We start from the raw sequence: 9,533 nt of genomic DNA on the forward strand, positions 1-9,533 counted from the left end.
GGGCACTGGGAATCGGGACTCCTGGGTTCTGTCCCTGGCTCTGGGTGCGGAGTGGGTTAGGACAGGAGGAGGAGGAGGAGACACAGGTGACTTGGAAAATCATCTTGGTCAGAAAAGTGCTGTCCCAGCGTGGGTGGGATCCTGCAAACCCGTGTAGTGTGTACCCACAGAGTACAGTCAGATCGGTGTTTAGTTTAGCGGGGTGGTCTGCTGGGGGCACAACCAGTGGTGAGCTGGAGCCCGTTCGCACCAGTTCGCTAGAACCGGTTGTTAAATTTAGAAGCCCTTTGAGAACCGGTTGTTCCGGGAGGGAGAAATTTAATCGGCCCAAAGTAGCACCTTAGGCGCCAATTCCCAGGGGTGCTCCAGCCCTGGAGCACCCAAGGGGAAAATTTGGTGGGTGCAGAGCACCGCATCCTCCCCTGAAGGCGCCGCCTCGGCTTCCTGCGACTCAGCTGTTCGCGCAGGAAGCCAGGGAAGGCTGAGAAGCAGGTGGCGGCTTCCCCCTCAGGCCCAGGGAGGCAGAGCGGATGTGAGCTGGGCAGGGCCGGGGCAAAGGGGAACCAATCCCTGTCCCAGCTCATGACGATGTCTGCGCAAGTCCCGGGAAATACGAGCCTCCAAGAAAATTTCAACCATTGTCGCTGTGTGCGCGGAAGGGGACAGACACGCTCAACAGCTGCTACTTGGGCCAATGTGGAGACTAAAGACCCTGATCTTTCTGGGGGCCCTCTGGCTGACTCCAGGGACTGGGCAGGTGGCAGGTGGGCAGGGGGGATGGGTAATGGGGGGACGGAATACAGCTGTGCTGGGTTCAGAGGGGATATGGTGGGGGATCCTTATTTCGGAGAGCGGCAGAATAGGGGGGTGGGGGTGGAATGCTCCTCCTGCTGGGGATGGGGGTAGCAGGCTGCTCGGGATGGATGGAGGGGGGGGGTCCATCCTCTTGCTGCAGGGTAGCAGCTAGGGAGTAGATGGGGAGGAGGATGTCTCCTTACTGGTGGGGGGGGGGGGGAGGTAGCAAGTATGGGGCTGGGAGGTAACAGGGAGTTGGAGGTCTGGAGGATTATGTCTTTCCCCCCATTGCTATGGGGAGAAGGCAGGGCTGGAAAATAAGGAGCTGGGTCTGTGCAAGTGAGTGGATGGTGGGGGTGGGAAACTGCAAGAAATGATCTTCATTGGTAGGCTGGACTGGCCTCTTGCAGATGGTAGCAGGGTGAGTCACCAAGTGTGTGTGGCAGGGAGGGATCTGAGGCACTGACAGATTTTATTGGCCAAGGGCAGGAGATGGGTGTGTGTGTTTGCAGGGGCAAGGTGTCCAGGTGGCTCTTAACCATACTTACCCTCACCTCTTGCTCTCCCCCCTCCCAAATCTGGACACTTAAATCTAGATCCCCCCCACCCCACCCCCGAGTTGAGTTGCACTGGGGATCTTTGAAATGTTGGCTGGGGGGTGGGGGTGGGGGAAGGTTGGTCTCCCTTTCCATGGATCATATTGCACACATCCCGTACCCCAGTATTGCAATTTGCAGTCCTGGGTTCGGTATACATCGCTCTCCTGGTGCCCTATAGTTCTTCTAGCCCTGGGCTTCCCTCCTACATCCACCAGTGCCCCTTGATCCCAGGCCCCACGGGGATCACTCCCACCTAACTCTGCCAAGTCACCTTAATCCTGACCCATGTTCCCTCTGCTATTCCAGCCCCCGGCTTCCCACCCTCCTGCTCTGCGGATGCTCCTCTGTCCTGACCTTCAGTCCCCACTTCTTCCTTCAAGCCCTGGTCTTCCCCCCCCCCAGCTGAGCTCTGTTGATGTCCACAACTATTCCAGCCCAGAGCTGTCTTCCCCCTGCCCCCCCAGCCAGGGAAGCCTGGCCCCTGCCCTTCCTCTTCCCCCTGAGGCCCCCCCTCCCCCAGCCCTCCTGGCAGCTGGAGCCTGGCCCAGGAGCCTGGGCAGCTGTGAAGAGTCATGGACCCTCCACCTTCCTGGGGTGGGGGGGTCCCTGAGAACAGTCCCCGCCCGCTGGACACCCTCCCCCCCCTGCCCAGGACAGGTAGAGCATCCGGCTCCCTGCAGGTGCCTGCATGGCTCTTACCAGGGCTGAGTGTGGCTCCAAGGCCCTGCCCCCCAGCTGGAGCCAGGTGGGGGTAACAATCACGCAGGCAACTGTGGGGAGCCGTGGACCCTCCACCGCCTTGGGCAGAGGGTCTGGGGGGGTGGATACATGGGCCAGGGGCTGCTCTTGGGGGGCCCACCTCAGGCAGGTGGAGGGGCCTGGGCTCTCCAGCCCCACTCCAGCTTGGCCGGGGGTGGGGGCAGGGCCACAGAGGGGATGGGGGCCCGTGGGGGCCCCCCCCCACTTCTGGGAAGGTTCCGCTGCCCTAGCCCACAGCTCTGCCAGTGCCCCATAGTCCTGACCCGCAACATTCTGCCATCCACGCCCTGAGCTAACCCGTCCGCAGCCAGCTTTAGCTCTGCTCCTGGGCCCCGGACCTGCAGCATGCCCGCTTCCCCTCCAGAGGAAATCATTGTCTTCCACAAGAGCAGCGTAGAACCCACTTGTCGCTCACACACCTTTTTCCTTCTAGGGTCTGGAGCTTGTCCCCGCTATAACCTGTCTGTGCCCGAAGGCTCCTCTGGGCATGTTGAAATTAACCTGCCCAAGAAGGCATCTCGTTTGTGTAAGATGCCAACCACCATCACGGCCTCCGACACTGCTTGTGACCCCATCCTGGTGTTCACTAGTAAAGAAAAGCAGAATTACTACAGCCGCAAGTATCAGGGACGGATCGCTGTCTCAGGCTGGCTCCTCGTTTCTGTGAAGAACGCAAGTGAATGGATGGCCGGAGAATACCGAGTCGTCAGTGACCTTCATGAAATCTGCATGGCGCGTATCAACCTGACGGTGCCTGGTAAGTTTCCCAGGTGCCTTGCCTTGAGGTTTACGGCCAATTCCAGTTCAGTCTCACGCGCACAGCCTCTCCCCCCTCCATCCGATGTGTGGAAGTGGTGTATAATTCCCAGGGATGTCGTTCAGAGCGGCATAGTTCTTCTGGCCTCGCTGTCCCTGAGATCCTTGTCGACAGTTGGGATTGCTTTCTTGGAGGCAGATGGGTCAAGTGGGTAAGGCTGGATTGGGACTTCAAAGATCTGGCTTTCATTCAGATCTCTGCCCCTGATTTGCTGGGTGACCTTGGGCATGTTGCTGCCCCCCCCTTTTGTCCCTCCGTTTCCCCATCTGTAAAATGGTGGGGATGACACTGACCACCTCTGTAAAGCACTTGGACGTCTATGGATGAGAAATGCTGAATACATGCTCAGTTTTCAGAGTAGCAGCCGTGTTTGTCTGTATTCGCATCCGATGAAGTGAGCTGTAGCTCATGAAAGCTTATGCTCAAATAAATTGGTTAGTCTCTAAGGTGCCACAAGTCCTCCTTTTCTACATGCTCAGTGTTGTTTATGACTCCCTTTGGGCGTCTGTTTCTTCTGCCATGTTTAGGGAGGAAGGAGGGCCTTGTGCTTGGTCTGCCGGCTCAGGCCTCGGGAGACACTGGGTCAATGCCAGCTCTGCCACAGACTGTCTGTGTGACCTTGGCCAAGTCACTTAGCCCCAGATTTGTAAAGGTCTTGGGCGTTGCTATGCACAGTGTCGCAGCCCCTAACTGATTGATTTAGGAGCCTAACTCTTTCAAAAGGCATTTGGGCACATGGGAGCTGAAATTCTGTCTATCAATGGGATCTTTTCTCCTAAGTGCCTAAATCCCTTGTGAAAAGAGATGTAGGCTCCTAACTCAGTTAGGCGTTGTGACCCTGTGCACAGCAACGCCTAAATACCTTTACAAATCTGGCACGAAGTCTGTGTGTGTGCGCCTCTGTCAGGGGATATAGTATCGTGGCCACCAATCTGCCTCTGTTTCCCCTTCATCGGGCCCCCTTTAAGAACTCACACAGGTTCCAATCACTTTGTCCACCCAGAATTGTTGAACCGCTTTTCTCCAGGCTGGCAACGGAGTTTGTCCAAACGCAGAATTCAGCGGTCCCAAAACACACCAAGTATTGTATCCATTTCAGCTCAATACATCTCCTGATTCCTGGCCTTCCCTAGCTTGCTGTCAGGCTCAACTTTCTTTCAACCACCCCCCACTTCCCCCGCCCCACACTGCCCTTTACATTGGAATCTCCGGATTCCCTTCGGCTGGGATGACTCCTGTGATCAGGGCAGGCTTGGCCCTAATCTCTCCAGCCCAGGAGCAAACCGCCCTGGTACAGGGGATAACGGTGCTTCCCCCACCGTGGTGGGGAATGTTGGGAGGATAAATACTTTAAAGGGACTATGAGGTGCACGATACTACGGGGATGGGCAGAAGGGCTGGATCAGAGCCTAGATATTGCATTACTGCTTCCTGCAAGGTGCTGTGTATCTCAGCCTCCCATCGCTGTGAAGTCTTTAAATCAAGACTGGATGACTTTCAGGGAAAAAAAGCTCTAGGCCACCACCAGATATGGGCTGGACGCAGGAACCCCGGGGTGAGGTCCTCTGGCCCGGGTTATACAGGAGATCAGATCAGCTGACCTAATGGTGCCTCCTTGCCTTGACATCTGTGCCCTCCTGTTTGCCTGCAGGTCCTGTCTTGTTCCCACCACTTATATCGGAGACTCCCGCTGTCAGAGAGGGGACTGCCAATCGGACTGGAGAGGGAAGTAGACGAGGGATGCTTTCCAACGGCTCTCTGGAGCGGGGTAAGTATTAATGACCTGAATCTCTTTACAGGAGCACTTCCCAGCGGGATTGTGCAGAACTGGGTCGGTGCCTGATCAGCTTTTACCCAGAACTCCGGGTGTTTGTGTGTTGATCCCAGCGATCACCCGCAGCCGGGGGCTGTCAGATAATTAGAGCCCTGTGAATTTTTTTTTTAAATAATGTCTTATTTGGAGGGAATTGTGTGAGGTTTTGTTTTATCCACATGGTGGTATGGGGGGGTCAGGTCCCCTGGGGGAGATGGGGAAGCCCTGGGCCTGGCCAGGCCAGGCTGGGCAAGGGAAGGTTTGGAGAGTGAATCTGCCTTGCACTCACCCTGCAGCGGCAGCTCCTGTCCTATAGGGCCAATCCCCCCACCCCCCCCAGCCCGGTTTGGCCCGGCTGCCCCCATACCTGAGCGGTGATGTGACCCCATGCGCCAGGTCACGACACAGGAGTGGAGAGCCAGGCCCAGCTCCGTGAGATGGGCACTGCCATTGAGGGGTGGGTGTTTGTGTTTTGTTTTTTTACCATGGTGTCTTGTATTTGCGAATTTCTTGGGGCTCTCCAGCTAATTATTTCTGCCCAGTGGAACAACGTTGGGGGGGTCCCTCAGTCCCTCCTGGCGGTCAGTGGGTACAGCCCATTCCAGAGAGGTGGGAGACTTGGGTTCAAGTCTTTGCTTCTCTCCGTGGGTTTGAACTTTGGTCTCCCACACCCTGGGCAAATGCTCTAATCGCTGCCATCTTGTTTCTTCTCAAAAATGGACTGACCCTGCTTAGGCATTTAACTCCAGGAGAGGGCGCCTGGCTGTGAATTGCAAGTGGAGGGAGGTGGCTTTTCACAGCCTTCTCCTCGGCATTTCCTACTGGCTACCTTAGGCAGCCCCCTGCCTCGCATGCTGGCTTCTGTGAATCCCAATTTTAGGGGCCTCTGAATTGTATAGGGAGCCAGGGTGCCATGCTCTGGGGTGGCAGGGGATTGCAATGCTCAGTCTCCGTCCCCCTTTTTGCACCTACCTCTAGGGACTGTGTTTTCAAACTCTCCCCACAGCCCCAAGGGCTGGAAACCTTCCCTGAGAAGACCCAAATGAAAGCGGGGAGTCTCCTCTAATCACAGGACTCCAGGAGCTGGGGCTTTAAGGAACGCACCAAACATTATGAGAGGCAGCAACATGAGGTTACCCTTGCTCTAGTCTGAGTGACTCTAATGTATTATTTGCCTTGGGTTAATAGCCAGGACCCCAGAGTGTTAGGTGCTGTGCAAACAGATCTTTGTGGCAGAGGCCAGCTTCTTATCAGTAAGGCTTGTTCTAAAATATTTATCTGGACCCCGTCATGTTAGTATCTGAGCACCTTGGATTCAGCCTCACAGCACCCCTGTGAGAAGGCAATGCTGTTATCCACACTGGAGAGGGGGAACTGAGGCCCAGAGAAGGACTCAAAGGTAGAGCAGGGAATTGAACCCTGGTCTCCCAAGACCTAGGCGAGGGCTCTAACCACTGGGACACCTGTCTTCTCTTAGTCCAGCTGTGCCTAAACTGACTCTCATCTTTGGTTTTCTTTCCAGAGCCAAGGGGCCACAGTGGCATGTGGGTATCTCTGGGGTTCGTTGCTGCTTTGTTTGTTGCTGCTGCACTTTATGCCTGCTGGAAACGTGGGAGAGAAGGACCGGAAACCCGTTGTAGTTGCAAAGAGGAAGGGATCTTGGACTCGGCAGACTCGCCCGTTTGCGTACCGGCCCGTGTCTCGCATCTTCCCGAGGCTGGAACCCGAGACAGAGAGGCTGGTGAGGAGATCCCATCGAACGGAGAGGTGGTACAGCCCCGGGACTTGAGCCGGCTGCCCCAACGCAGCCGAGAGCCAGCACGTGAATAGCGTTGAATGGCCGAGGGGTGGGTGCCTTCTGTGTGCGTTACACAGCTACGATCGTTGCACTATCCTGGATGTGACTTCTTCCCCTGTGGGGCCAGGGCTGCCCTTGCACTTAAGGCTCCGGGCTGGGACTTGGGAGACCCGGGTCTTCCACCAACTCCCTGTCTATGGGTGAGTCACTCAGGGCCGAATATTCAAGAGCTTAGACAGTGAGTGGGGTGTTTAATCCGAAGGCTCGTGCAGCTGCCTAACTGGGAATTGAGCTACTCTGAAAATCGGGCCTTCCACCGTCCTGTGCCTTAGTTTCCCATCTTTAAAATGAGATACTCCTCTATGTAGATTGTAAGCACTTTGGGGCAGGGACTGTGTGTGTCCATCCCATCGCTATGGGGCCCTGACTGGAACTGTATTGTAACATTAATAATTATAAGTAAGGCTACAAATCTGTCATGGATCTTACAGATGCTGTGATTTTTTTTTTTTTAAATGAGCCCTCCACAACTTCTTGAAAATGCAATAATTCAACCCTGGGCAGCAGGGTTTGGGCATCCATCATTTATTATTTATTGTCCATGTCCTGTCCAGGAGTTGACATAAAAATACCAGTGCCAAAATCGTAGCCTTGATCATAAGTAAATGTGATTGTTTTTTTAAATCTGTTTTTACTATTGTATTTATCTCTGGGCCTGTCCCTCCTGTCTGCGACAGGATTTCTATTTCGTCGATAAGCTATACAGTAGAGGGAGTGTCTCATTTATCTTTGCACAAGGGGGGCACTGATGTCTCCTGAAGACTCGATGCAACTGCAATACACGCAATAATAAAGTCACAGCTGTCTGAATATTTTTTTTTAACCTACCGTAAACCTTCCTGCCTTCTTAGGAATTTCCAACACTAGCAGAGTGCGATCAAATGTCTCCTGGCCACTCAGTGTCAGTATTATACGCTTTTAGTCAGCTACGTGAGGGTGAAGCCCAGTCTTCTCTGGCTGCTATGGTAAAGCAAGTCCTACCAACAGGGGTGTAAAGCGACTTAAATTTAATTCACGCCCTCATCCCCAGCGCTAGAAGCTCAAGGCTGTCCTAGCGTGAGCATGCTTCCCTGGCATTCTTGCCATAGAGAGTCTCACTTGCACACGCCAGGCCCAAATTCGGTTTGTGTTATAGCACGTCCTGACCAGCGTGCCCCCTTGTGAGTCCCTGGGCTTCTCCACCCACCCTCCCATGCGGTTGTGGGGCACTCCATGCCTAAAGCCAGCAAGAAGCAACAGAAACTTAATCTCTTCTCTGGGAGAGTGAGTTCAGCCTCAGATCTGCTCTCTCTGCCTGCAGGTGAGCAAGGCTCTTCCTTTTAATCATCTCCCTCCAGCTGTCTCAGTTTGGACTGAGCGGGCCTTCATTAGCCTTTTTCTACCTCTTCTGCCCCAGTGCAGTCCCTAGAGGCTAGGAAATCCGCATCAAACTTGTCACACTGCAGGGATTCAAATAACCCCTGGCATACGTCTATCAACCAATTAATTAGCTCAGTTGACGCATTAATCCTTTGCACCACGCTGTTGTCCTCAGTGGGGTCACACTGGGGATAGAGATGGCCCCAGATCGGTCGTGTGTTTCTATTACACCCCTGCCCAGGGGAGCTGGGCTGCCAGGAAGCTGGTGGGGAGAGGAGAGACAGACGGCCCTGGGACTGGTGGAACGAGGTATCCGGCTTCTGTGCATGGCTGCCAGATGGTCTGCCGACATCAGCACATCTCTCTGGGGATCCAAGTGTTTGAGCCCCCCCAAGCAAGGGAGCAAACCCCACTGCAGACAGATGAGCTGGGTCCCACTCCAGGAGGAAGCCGCTGTGGCGTTCTCTCCCACAGGTTGTTGTTTACACAGGAAGGGTGGGCTGCACCCAAAGTTATCCAGCAGGAGAAGGCCGGCCAGTCAGCGCTGGCTCGAAGGATGGAAAATGGCTTCCCACACATCAGCAAAGGCTGACCCGCAGGAGGCTGGCTTCATCGCAGGTGCTGTGTGATGTTCTCAGTGTGGTTGGCAGCCGTGGGGGGTAATGCAGATATGATCAACCTGATGACCAGTGTGAAATACCTGCCGTGTGAGCAGAAGGTAAAAACCCTGGGGCTGTTCAGTTTGGGGGGAAAAAAGATGACCGAGGGGGGAGCTGATAGAGGTCTCTAGAATCATGACTGGTGCGGAGAAGGGACTGAGGAAGTGTTACTTACCCCTTCACGTAACACAAGAACCAGGGGTCACCTGGTGACGGGAAACAAACAAAAGGGATCAGAGTAGCTGCCGTGTTAGTCTGTATTCGCAAAAAGAAAAGGAGGATTTGTGGCACCTTAGAGACTAACCAATTTATTTGAGCATAAGTGGAAAACAAACAAACAAAAGGGTTCAGAGTAACAGCCGTGTTACAAAAGGGAGTATTTCTTCCCACCATGCACAGTCAACCTGTGCAACTCATTGCCAGGGGAGGTGGAGGGGGCCGGAAGTGTAACAGGGTTCAAAATGAATTAGATCAGTCTCTGGAGGATCGGTCCAGCCAGGAGTGAAAGTAGCCACCACGACTTACCGCTGCACCCTGCACTGGGCCCAGCATCCTTACCGCGGATGGGAAGTGGAGAGCCCCAGTCCCCTCCACTCTGCCGGCTCCCAGCTGCGATGACGTTCCACTTCCTGCCACCGCCGGTGAGTGCCGGGGGCGGGAAGCGGCTGTGAGCTGGGGGAGTGGAGCGGGCTGGGGCTGGGTGTCTCCTCTTCCCACCGCCGCTAGACAGTGCAGGGGGGGGCTCGGCCCCTGCTCCCAGCTGGAAGCAGGTCCCTCACTAGCCCCCTGGGCTCCAGGGGGGCCCCCTAAGCTGGGGTCTGGGGCAGCTGCCCCTTTTTCTCCCCCGCGTCGGCACTCTCCCGGTAGGGTCTGA

At 55.1% G+C, this 9,533-nt stretch overlaps 1 protein-coding gene across 1 annotated transcript in view; it reads right to left on the bottom strand.

The window, feature by feature from the left end:
• Positions 1-9,533, bottom strand: part of LOC140898353 (C-type lectin domain family 2 member D-like) — a 125,188-nt gene that overhangs the window by 88,512 nt on the left and 27,143 nt on the right. The gene's annotated exons all lie outside the window — the stretch shown is intronic.

This window comes from Lepidochelys kempii, chromosome 14, assembly GCF_965140265.1.
Source record: "Lepidochelys kempii isolate rLepKem1 chromosome 14, rLepKem1.hap2, whole genome shotgun sequence".
Classification (NCBI taxonomy): domain Eukaryota; kingdom Metazoa; phylum Chordata; order Testudines; family Cheloniidae; genus Lepidochelys; species Lepidochelys kempii.